The sequence below is a fragment of the Limulus polyphemus genome, unplaced genomic scaffold, assembly GCF_000517525.1.
Source record: "Limulus polyphemus unplaced genomic scaffold, Limulus_polyphemus-2.1.2 Scaffold52, whole genome shotgun sequence".
Classification (NCBI taxonomy): domain Eukaryota; kingdom Metazoa; phylum Arthropoda; class Merostomata; order Xiphosura; family Limulidae; genus Limulus; species Limulus polyphemus.
In genome coordinates this window covers 1,445,650-1,457,757 of record NW_013665662.1, presented here as the reverse complement: position 1 = coordinate 1,457,757, position 12,108 = coordinate 1,445,650, and the positions used below count along the sequence as shown (strand labels likewise).

The following is a 12,108-nucleotide window of genomic DNA, read 5'->3' as shown; positions in this document are numbered from 1 at the left end:
TATTAGATAAAATCAAGTTAACACTTCCCGAAATTATCTTGACGAATTAATTTATTGTTGGTTGTACCGGAGATCTAAATTTCAACTTTTTTTTTTCTTTTGATGTTGTTCATAGTAATGACCAGCTTACACACTGGATGAACCGCGACAAAGAAACAAGCTTACAGGAAGATTACTCCTGAAAATGGATCACATATATAGAAATTAATCTAACTCCGAAAAACAAACTTTGCCTCAAGCTTGTTTGTTTTTCAATTTCGCGCAAAGCTACACGAGGGTTATCTGCGCTAGCCGTCTCTAATTTAGCAGTGTAAGACTAGAGGGAAGGCAGCTAGTCCTCACCACCCACCGTCAACTCTTGGGCTACTCTTTTACCAACGAATAGTGGGATTAACCTTCACTTTATAACGCCCCCACGGCGAGCATGTTTGGTGGGACGGGAATTCGAGCCCGCGACCCTCAGATTGCGAGTCGAGCGCCCTAACCACTTTCCCAAATAACTGGGGATAATGGAGGAGCTTGATCGGTACATTGGAGCCTCTGTGAATCATGAAAGGTTCTTTAAACCCAGCAGCAGTTGCTATTTTATGCTAGTATTCATATCGTACTTTTGTTTCTCGTCTTCAGTTTAGCCTCCTTGTCCGGAAAACAAAAATGCACATTGGCTAAACTCCCATCATGCCCATTCTTGAAAGAAATACAATACAAAATGATGAAGACGTTACCAAACTGAAGACAGTTAGATAACAAATGAAGTTAAACTGGTTTTTTCAAAAGTTATTTGCTGACGTAGTTAAACTGGCCGTTCCACAAGTACTCTTACATAACTACTTTCCCTTCATTCTCTACTTCAGGTGTATATAAGGTAATCGTGTTGTAATTCCATGACGTTATAGCCAATGTAAGTCGAGTGAGCCGATTTCATCTATAGTGTTACATTATAGTTAAAAATAAGGAGCCTGATATATTTTGGAACTTTTCGCAGAGGTTTTGGTCGTTCATCTAGTCTGCAGGTTTTTTAGCACTTCCTTAGAGTCATTAAAGATTACTTCGAACATAGCACAGCAAGTATATGACGATAATTAGTAAGTATATGACGATAATTAGTAACTATATAACGATAATTAGCAAGTATATGACGACAATTAGTTAGTATATGACGATAATTAGTAAGTATATGACGATAATTAGTAACTATATGACGATAATTAGTAACTATATGACGATAATTAGCAAATATATGACGATAATTAGTAAGTATATGACGATAATTAGTAACTATATAACGATAATTAGCAAGTATATGACGATAATTAGCAAGTATATGACGATAATTAGTTAGTATATGACGATAATTAGTAACTATATGACGATAATTAGCAAGTATATGACGATAATTAGTAACTATATGACGATAATTAGCAAATATATGACGATAATTAGTAACTATATGACGATAATTAGCAAGTATATGACGATAATTAGTAACTACATGACGATAATTAGCAAGTGTATGACGATAATTAGTAAGTATATGACAATAATTAGTAACTATATGTTTTATAAGTTAGTAGTTCTTGTTCTCCTTTTGTTCTTTTTTTAACGCAAAGCTACACGATGGGCTACCTGCGTTGGGTCCACCACGGGGAATCTAATACTGGATTTTAGCTTTGTAATTCCTGACCTACTGGGGGGACTATAAGTTAGCAACATTTGATGTTTGATTGATAATTTATGTGCTACTTAAACCATTAAAATAACACTGACTTGGGGAAAAAAGCAGAAGAAAACGTATGTTATTTTTTCTCGTTGAATGGTTTTGTTTTGCACACTTATCTAAGTCGGTACATTCAGTCAGTTTACGTATGTTATTTTTTCTCGTTGAATGGTTTTATTTTGCACACTTATCTAAGTCGGTGCATTCAGTCAGTTTACGTATGTTATTTTTTCTCGTTGAATGGTTTTGTTTTGCACACTTATCTAAGTCGGTGCATTCAGTCAGTTTACGTATGTTATTTTTTCTCGTTGAATGGTTTTGTTTTGCACACTTATCTAAGTCGGTACATTCAGTCAGTTTACGTATGTCATTTTTCTTTTACATAAACGAAGTTACTTACTCTTTTAAATTGTCTAGTCCATTCTCAATCAAATCGAGTAAAAACAGTTTGTCTTTGTTTAGAAGACACAATCATTTTAAGAGACCAACCAGAATATGGTAGATATTTGCCCTTTTAACTTCTACCATAGTTTTGGTTTCTATTTATTTACTTATAAAACACAATATTTCATGTAAGTTATGGAAATATACATATTGATATATATATATATGTTTTAGTTGGAAAAAAATGAATTAACAACATAAAATGCTACACGTATATAAACGGGGCCACACATAACTATTGGTCAGCCTGTCGGACTACGGATTTCCATGTCCAAACTTCGAACTTGAAATATACTGCTGAGCATGCTCCGCACTTTCAGCTGTGGGTTCAGTTATAAAAGTAAGAACCATTTCCACTATTCAGCTGAAAGTACTCCTCCGCTGGTCAATAAAACCATAGTGGTCAAATGACAATATATATATATATATATATATAACTGTTTCGTTTTGATTCAGTTGTTTGAAATTTAGAAAAAAATTAAAATGTGTTATTTAATTAGACTCCCCTTTCTTCAGATGCAAAAAAAAGTATTAATTCAAAGACTACGATAATATCTTTGAGAAGTATATTAAGGATACCAGAGATGTATATTAAAATCCATCTTACCAAATGAACGGTTAAAGAGGCTGAACAAACGGTATATACTTACATGCAACAATATAAAAAATAATATAGTACACACACACATAATAAAAGAGTAATTTTTCAGCTCATCCAGTTCCCTATACATTTTTGATGTTTTTTAGTTCGCAGTTATAAAACAAAGTGTTAAAAGTAATTTAAGTAAGTTCTCTAAAAGAAATGTTTTAGAAGTCACAACTTTAATAGCGTTAATTGATTTCTGATTGAAGAAGACAGCTTTATAATACATCTCTAGACTTCAGAGCTGGCAAGCCGGGTTCTAATCCATCTAGTAGATGGCCTTATTAGCTATGACATGAATACAAATTTATTTTTTGCAGAAGAGATTTTATGTTGGTATGCCAGCCATCGAAAATATTAAACGATCACATGATAAGTAATTTAATAACTATTCAGCCAAATAAATTCGAAATTTATTTATTTCCTATGTCTTGTCAAGAACACCAGGGTTAGGTAATAATAATAAGACAAGAAAAAGAAAATTAAAACTTTCATACATGGATACGTTCTTCATTCCAGTTGTCGTATCCATATAACCTTAGTAACTTTGCTGTAAATATAAATACAAATTTATTTATATCTTTTACTGCGATGTTGTTGTATTTATCACATTATAGCGGGTTATATATAGCCCTTCTTTTGTGTAACAGAGTGACAAAAAACACTTTGGATGTCTTATAGATTATGACTGACTGTATTTCCGTGTAACACTGTAGAAAAACGTTAAATTATGAGTTCAAATTCACATGTTAATTAAGGCCTCTCACAAAAACCCGCCAAGAATTTCTACATAAATATGTTATACATATTTCATACGTCATTTATTAATATTAAAGCCAAGATTCTTGGATTTAATGAATGTTCCAACGAGACTTTGATATTATGACTAAGCAGAAAACTGGCGAATGTACAACATAACTTTTGTGACATATTATTTATAAAACTAATATATTTTTTTTCTATTGTCGTGTAATATAAATAACGCATGTTTGCTTTGAATGTATGACACGATAGAGTGATATTTGGCTAGAAGCGCCTCTTGTGACGAAACTCAGTTTTTCCTCCTTCATTAACTTTTCACACGGCTGGAACAGTAAACTTCATGTTGTTATTTTTAGAATGTTGGTGTGAAGTTACTGCAATGAATTTCTTGGTATCAAACAACAACGTGTGCAGTAACATGAAAATTAATAATATAATTCAAATATTAATAGCACGGTGACATTGAGATCAAATTTATGTACTGAAGCGAAGATACAGGAAATGGAATATTGATATTATAAAGTAGGTTTGGTTCGTAATTAAGTTTGTTTGTTTGTTGAAGCTACTCGACAGCCAGCTGCGTTAGCCACTTCTACTTTTAAAGAGATAGAATAGAGAGAAGGTAATTACTTAACATCCACCGTCAACTCTTGAGTTACCTTTTAGTGAGTGAGATTTACCATCGCATTATAATGCCTCTTCGACTGAAAGTGTGAGATCATAGATTGCGAGTCAAGCACCCTAACCACCAGGCCATGCCAGGTCTCCTTCGTCAAGATCCATAAATACAGTAAAGAGTGACTCTAAGTTTCAAATTCGTTTAAAAAAAGACGAAAATAATAAACTAAGGATATAAAAATCCAAAGAAGTATAGATAAAACTAAAAATAAATCATGTGTTTAGTCGTCAAGATCCATAAATACAGTAAAGAGTGACTCTAAGTTTCAAATTCACTAAAAAAAGACGAAAATAATAAACTAAGGATATACTAATCCAAAGAAGTATAGATAAAACTGAAAATAAATCATGTGTTTAGTCGTCAAGATCCATAAATACAGTAAAGAGTGACTCTAAGTTTCAAATTAGCTGAAAAAAAGAAAACGAAAATAATAAACTAAAGATATACAAATCCAAAGAAGTTTAGATAAAACTAAGAATAAATCACGTTCTGGATAATCGATATTATCTTTTTTTTTATTTTATCCCCTGGTGGGATAGCGGTAGGTTTATGGACTCACAACAACTCTAAAATCTGGGTTCAATTCCCCGCGGTGGATACAGCAGATAGCCTAATGTGGCTTTGCTCTAAAATAATCGATCAATCAACTCTTTTATTTCTGTTCCCAAGATTTCAAAAAAAAATGTTCATACTTAAACGTTTTGGCGCACGTGTTAACGTAGCACGTACGGATAGTTGGATTTTAACTGCGTTCACTTTCTTCTTGAGCAAATTACAGATTGTCATAGTTGAGTTTTCTTGATATTTCTATGCCTTCCAGTGGTTAGCATTTGTCCAAATATTTCGTTGTTTTTGTTTTCTTCTGACCACGTCTATCGTTGAAAGGTGTCGAGGTATAGTATATTCTATCTTCCCCATTTGTTTTAACGGGAATGGACAACAGTGCACTCTGGGATAGTTGGCCATATCCATATTTACATGTATAGGTTGATTCTTTCAAACTACAAGAAAGATCTTTCTCAGCACTCTAAATAGAAAGAAGTTCAACAAATATTCGTTTCATGCACACATTTATTGACTGACTTTAAGTTGTTTTCACAACCTGTCTTGTGCTAGTTAGACATTATTATCTGTATTATTGTTATTATTATGTAATGTCACCCGAAAACTACTGATCGTTAGCATAAAACAATATATACCATAACAAGTTTATAATGTAAATGACCGATATATACATATTGTTTCGACTGAGGCTTCGGGTGTTGCATTCTTAGCCGACCTAACGAGCTCTGGTATAAGGCGAAAGGCCTCATCGGCAGTGGCTTTGCGGCGCACAAAATGTGCGGTCGAGATCTTATTAGGTTTCTTCTTACTGCAAACCTGTAGTATAGGGCCAGTAAAGAAATATTTTTAATGATCATTCTCAGTTTATTGTGATGTTATATTAGAACAAGCAATGATATATTAATCTGGCCATAGTAGTATAGTATAGTACTAATACTACCTGTAGTATTGTATAGTTATTGTGATGTTATATTGGAACAAGCAATGATATATTAATCATTGTCAATTTCGTTATGCTTCTATCAAATTTATTAGTGAAACAAATTAATACATGATTCTTTTATACAGGGAGAAAACAAGCCTTTTTAATAACGAACATTAACAATTGTTTGCTAATAATTTAAATGTTAAATTCGGTAATTGTCTGTTGATTTACTGAGGTTTGAGCCCAAAGCTTCTTTACATTAATCAGTTATCGTTTGGTTTATTTTGGGGGAAAAAAACGTCAAAATTTTATAGTCTGCTACTGAAAACACTTCTCAACATTTTTTTTTTTATTTGAAGATTAGAATTATTGCTAGTACGAAACTTTTGGCCAATACAAAACTCTTCTATTTAATAATTAGTCACCATTATGTCTATATGTAAAAATAAAATGTGGTTTATAGCACTGACTTCAATAATTAGTGACAGTTATGTCTATGTGTGAAAATAAAATGTGGTTTATAGCATTGAACTCAATAATTAGTCACCATTATGTCTATTTGTATAGATAGAATGTGGTTTATAGCATTGACTTCAATAATTAGTCACCATTATGTCTATTTGTATAAATAGAATGTGGTTTATAGCATTGACTTCAATAATTATGCACCATTATGTCTATGTGTATTAAGATAATGTAGTTTATAGCATCGACTTCAATAATTAGTCACCATTATGTCTATATGGATAAATAGAATGTGGTTTATAGCATTGACTTCAATAATTAGTCACCATTATGTCTATATGTATTAAGAGAATGTAGTATATAGCATTGACCTCAATAATTAGTCACCATTATGTCTATATGTATTAAGGGAATGTGGTGTATAGCATTGACCTCATAATTAGTCACCATTATGTCTATATGTGTTAAGAGAATGTAGTTTATAGCATCGACTTCAATAATTAGTCACCATTATGTCTATATGGATAAATAGAATGTGGTTTATAGCATTGACTTCAATAATTAGTCACCATTATGTCTATATGTATTAAGAGAATGTAGTATATAGCATTGACCATTAGTCACCATTATGTCTATATATATATTAAGAGAATGTGGTGTATAGCATTGACCTCAATAATTAGTCACCATTATGTCTATATGTGTTAAGAGAATGTAGTTTATAGCATCGACTTCAATAATTAGTCACCATTATGTCTATATGTATTAAGAGAATGTAGTTTATAGCATTGACCTCAAGAGGTAAATTTTGTTTTGCTTCTATAAAATTTCAAAAGCTAATGGTTATTCGCAAAGGTTCAACATTAATTTGGGTTGATGATTTTCCAGTTGTTAATTATTATGTAATATAATGTTCGTAAATAAAAAACAAACAAGTTACAGAGGGCTTTTATGGACCTATCAATGTCACAAATCCAATTTTTTTATACAAGATCAAAAAGTATTAAAAACATCTGTACTACTCTAAATGAAATCACAAAATCTATAAATATTCAAGTGTATATATTTATCTTTAAAAATTCTTAATGCTAAAAAGATGTGTACATGATAAATAAACAATTTAGAATCTAGTGTTTAATGGCTAAGCTTGTTTCTAAGTCAGAAAATTGTTTGTTTGTTTGTAGTTAAGCACAAACCTACACAATGGGCTGTCTGTGCTCTGTCCACCACGGGTTTTGAAACCCGGTTTCTAGCGTTGTAAGCCAGTAGATTTACAGGTGAACCACTAGAGGACCATGTGGCCGGGAAGTAAGTTACCAGCCTTAAAGCGCTAGACGAAAAATAGAATATATATAATATATGCAGGTGAAGATTACCCATAAATACTTCGAAAAATGTACCTAATCTTTTTATACAAAATTTAGCGAAATATTAACTCACTGTATCCTTTGGAAGAAAAATAATATAATATATTTTTCTGTAATTTAAGTGTATAAATAATTTTTATGATATGATTATAACAATTAAGATATCTGACGTTTCATACAAGTAAATATCGATTTAGCTTTTCTTACTAGTTTGGTGATTATACAGTCTTGCAGTAATAATTTCAAGGAGTATTGAAAGTAGTATTACAGTCCACGATGAACTCGGACTGTTACTTTGGAAGAGTGGATACTGTCCATCCATGATTTTTGAGGAAGCGCTATTTTTCATACTTTTATGTACACTGTTACTTTCGTTGTTCATTTCTTTGTTGTTAAGCACAAAGCTACACGAGGATTCTAAACTTGATATAAGCCTCAGACTTACCGCTAAACCACTGTAAAGGCTAAACTTGCCTTAAATGGTATGTTATGAAAGTTGTGAGACAATTCACTGCAAACCACTTTTTCTGTAGGAGTAAATATTGCGAATGAATACATAATATTAACTGAATTACAGTAAACCTTAATAAATAACTAAAGCTACTTAATTATATACTAGTTGATTATTGTTTGAAATACCCACTCGTAAATAGGAGCCAAACAAGTTACAACGGGCCATTATAAACCTTCACCGTTAACAATACAATTTTCGAATATGTTGTATCGACTTTTTACATAATAAAATTACATTAAAAGTGAGATGTAACAATTGTATTAAAAGTAAGCTGATTTTAACTTGAGGTAATGTTAATTATTGTAAGATACTTTAAGTTTTAGTGATCATTAAACAATTACCGAGTAACAGAACACCAAAAGAAAAGATTATGTGTTCTCGCATATTTAAAATAAGTACTTGCACCCTCCCCCAGTGACACTGCAGTATGTCTATGGATTTACAGTGCTAAAACCCGGGTTTCGATACCCGTTGTGGGTAGAGAACAGATATCCCATTAGTATAAAATATTAGTGGTATTTTTACTTCCGAGTCTCTGACAAGTATCTTTGTTAGCTTTGTTTTTGTTTTTCTTCCTTAGGGCAGTGGTTCCCAAACTCTTTTCTTCTGAGGCTCCCTTGATTTGAATAAAAACTTTTTGAAGCCCCCAACATATAAAAATGCCTTAAAATGTGATTTTAGAATGTCCCCCACCCACTACTTTAGCATGGAGATTGAAAAATAGTGGCGTAGTAGGAACAATAACATTTCCATTCGACATTCTGTACCATTTAATTCATTTAACATAATTTTTTTAGGCTTACTGTTTATTTAGAATTCAAATTAATTCAGCATCTTTGTTTTCGACCCATTTTTTGGTAACCCCCAGAAAAAGCCTCTCGGCTCCCAGGGGGGCCGTGGCTCCCACATTGGAAGCGATTAAGAAAGACTATTTTAATTGATTTGATAAAAATATGCTTCATATTCAATGACGACCATTTAGTCCAGTGATTCCCAACCTGTGGTCCCCGGACCCCTGGGGGGTCCGCGAAGATGATACCATCTCATTAAACAAGTAAGTTTTTTAATTTTGCTTATTATGTATTTTATTTGATAGTGAAAAATGGAAAAACAAGTTAATTATTAGTAAGAAAAACAGTTTGTTGGGTAGATGGAATCTTTTAAAAATCATCGGGTCTGTGGGGAAAATAATAATAATAAAAGGGGGTCCTTGGTGGTGAAAAGGTTGGGAACCTCTGATTTAGTGGGTTATTAATAAGCAGTAGCCTTTTAATCAACCTCAGACGTCACCAAACTAAACACAGAAAGTTCATTCTACTGATTTCCACGTCTTAGCTTGTAACAGTGGCAGTCAACCCGCTATCCGGTTATGAGTAGTCGTGTATTCATCGAGTACTACTGACTAGTTATCCTCCAGCCGATCTAAATTAGCAATGATTATGTCTGAACACAGGTGTATTTCACCTAGCTGTTTAGCATATGCGTTCCATAGGTTTTAAAGGTTGAATGTAAATATAGAAAAAAAACAAAAAAACAGAACATATATTATATGAAAAGTAAATAGCCGTTTTATCCTTGTAAATATATAACTTCTATTTTTGAATACTTATAAAGATCGGTAACTGGACCTTTAGAAAGCGAAGTCGTCCTGACATGGGGTGATGATTAGAGTGCTTGACTCGCAATTAACGGGTCGCGAGTTCGAATCCTGTTACCAAACATGCTCCCCTTTTCAGCTGGGGACGTTATAATGTGACGGACGATCATGCTTTTCAAGTATTTAGTCGCCGAAGAGAAACTAATAGGGCTCTGACGTCACAAGAAAAACCTTGTCACGACCTGTAAATATGGACACTGCTTAGAATCGTGTACATTTTCTTATGAAAATAAATTTGTATCAACAATCTCGCAGAGTCACCGCTTGTCTGACTAATTTACTTGACCCACCGCTGTATCTCTTAAACTTTTAGTAACATATGACACGCTATGGAATTCTATATAGTTAAAGTTAAAACTCTAAGCTTTGCAACTGAAATTCTAAGTTACAAAAAATGATACATTATTCAAATGTAAATAGATTCGTATTATAGCATAATTACACCTGCGCTAGGATAGGCATTCTGACACAATATCGATCAGAACACAAAGGTTGAGTACTGAGTACATTATATTAATACGATTTTGGAGGCACACCACGTCGTTACAAGCCATGACACAACGTCAAGCTCCAATAATGGAGAAAGGCATCAAGAAATATCACGTGAAGTCCTCGTGTAGCTTTGCGAGAAATTCAACAAAATGAGCGAACTTCTCAACTTTTGAAATTTGATTATTTGAAAACTATAGATCAAATGACACATTTTTACATGCTGTTGTTTTCATGCTAATTTTTCTTACAAACAATTCTAGGACGTATGATTTTCTATTCTTTATGGCTTGTTAATTTTTCTTCTTTTTTCCTAAATAACACATTAATTCATTTTCGGACGACCTACATAAATCGTTTCGAAGAATTTGGTGACCTCTCACGTTTGACTGAGACATGAAAGATTAGAGTTAGATAGCCGACAAGTTTTGGATTTTTTCAACTGCAAATAGGATTTGTTTATTTTATTTTGTATATTCGCGCAAGTGTATTTGGACTAGTCTGCCCTATTTTGAAACTGATAAACTAGAGCGAAAGCAGCTAGCTAACCATCAGCACAAACGTCTTTAAAAAACTAACTCACGATTTAAATTGGCGACGAGAAACTGACAGAAAATATAAGTGACTGAGAAATGCGAATGACACTAATCAATAAAAAGCGGGTTTACATTTATCGTTCCTTTCGTAAATAAAAAATACCCGTTCTGAGAAGCTCATGATTTTTGAAATCTGTATTTAATAACGTTGTTTTATATTAAACCACCAACTTATATTAAGGTATTATAACTAACTGATTGGTAGTATAATAATATTAACTTTGAAAGCGTGGGATATTTTATAAGTTATTTAGGCACATCAAGTCTCATACATAATATGGAAGTTTCGTGCTTAAATCTTTTTTTTTATTACTATTATTTCCTGGTTACTTCCACGCCCGAGGATGACTGGGTTTTATTAAGTATTCAAGCACTAGTGCACATTGAAATGTATCATTATACGAGGATTCACTCCAGCCTCGATAGAGTAAACTCCATTGAAAAAATAACCAATCCTTAAATTGTACATGTTAGTTGAAAAAAACAAAACAATAATTTACTGTCCATAATCTTAAAAGTTGTAATAGTGTTCTCAATTTCAATATAACGTAATTTCCAAATCATAATAAATGCCTTTATTTACATTTATTTAGGCTAATTACACAGGCCTGCGATGATTGTATTGTCTTGAAATGTTTACATGTTCTACAGTAATTCCTGTACGCTAAATCTGGAAATGATATCCGTTTTCTCCATCACGTACAGAATTTTCACAAAACGTCACATGTACTTTTACATAAATGAAACATTTTCACTGAAATCAGGTCACATTTTATTATCCTTAAAATGTTGACAAACACTGGCTATAGATTTCTCTAGACCAATCGCGACGTGAGAGTCTTATCGATCGTTCTAGAACCCACGAAAAACACACCGCTAGTATATAAACGGTTAACAGGCCGCATGACGTGTCATTTGTGGATAGTATTTGTTTGTGCGTGCACTTTGATATTATTTTTTAATTTTTAATATTATTTATTTGTTGTTATGGCAACAAAAGGTTGTGTAAATGACCCAAACATATTCTGTTATATTTATGGTAAACTAAATAATAATTTGATCTAAGTAAGACGTTTTTTTTTCTTCTTGTAAAAGGTCATTACGTGATAGAAAAAAAAAATGAATATTATTTTCGAAATATGCATAGCTGAATTATGGACAATTCGTTATTAAAACCAAAACAACTTTTATAAAGTTTACATTCGCGGGCCTGTGTTTTTTTCTTCCAGAGGTATATGAATACAGTAATGTTTCCAGACAAGACTAATGGGTAAAGCTTTTTACCA

General features: G+C 32.5%; 1 protein-coding gene across 1 annotated transcript in view; it reads left to right on the top strand.

Annotated features, from left to right (window-relative positions):
• Nucleotides 1–1,001: 1,001 nt before the first annotated feature.
• LOC106463372 (ETS-related transcription factor Elf-4-like) overlaps nt 1,002–12,108 on the top strand; it is a 27,339-nt gene continuing 16,232 nt past the window's right edge. The window contains exon 1 of the mRNA XM_013923398.2: nt 1,002–1,085. The gene's annotated coding sequence lies outside the window, so the exon portion shown is untranslated. The remainder of the gene's footprint in view (nt 1,086–12,108) is intronic.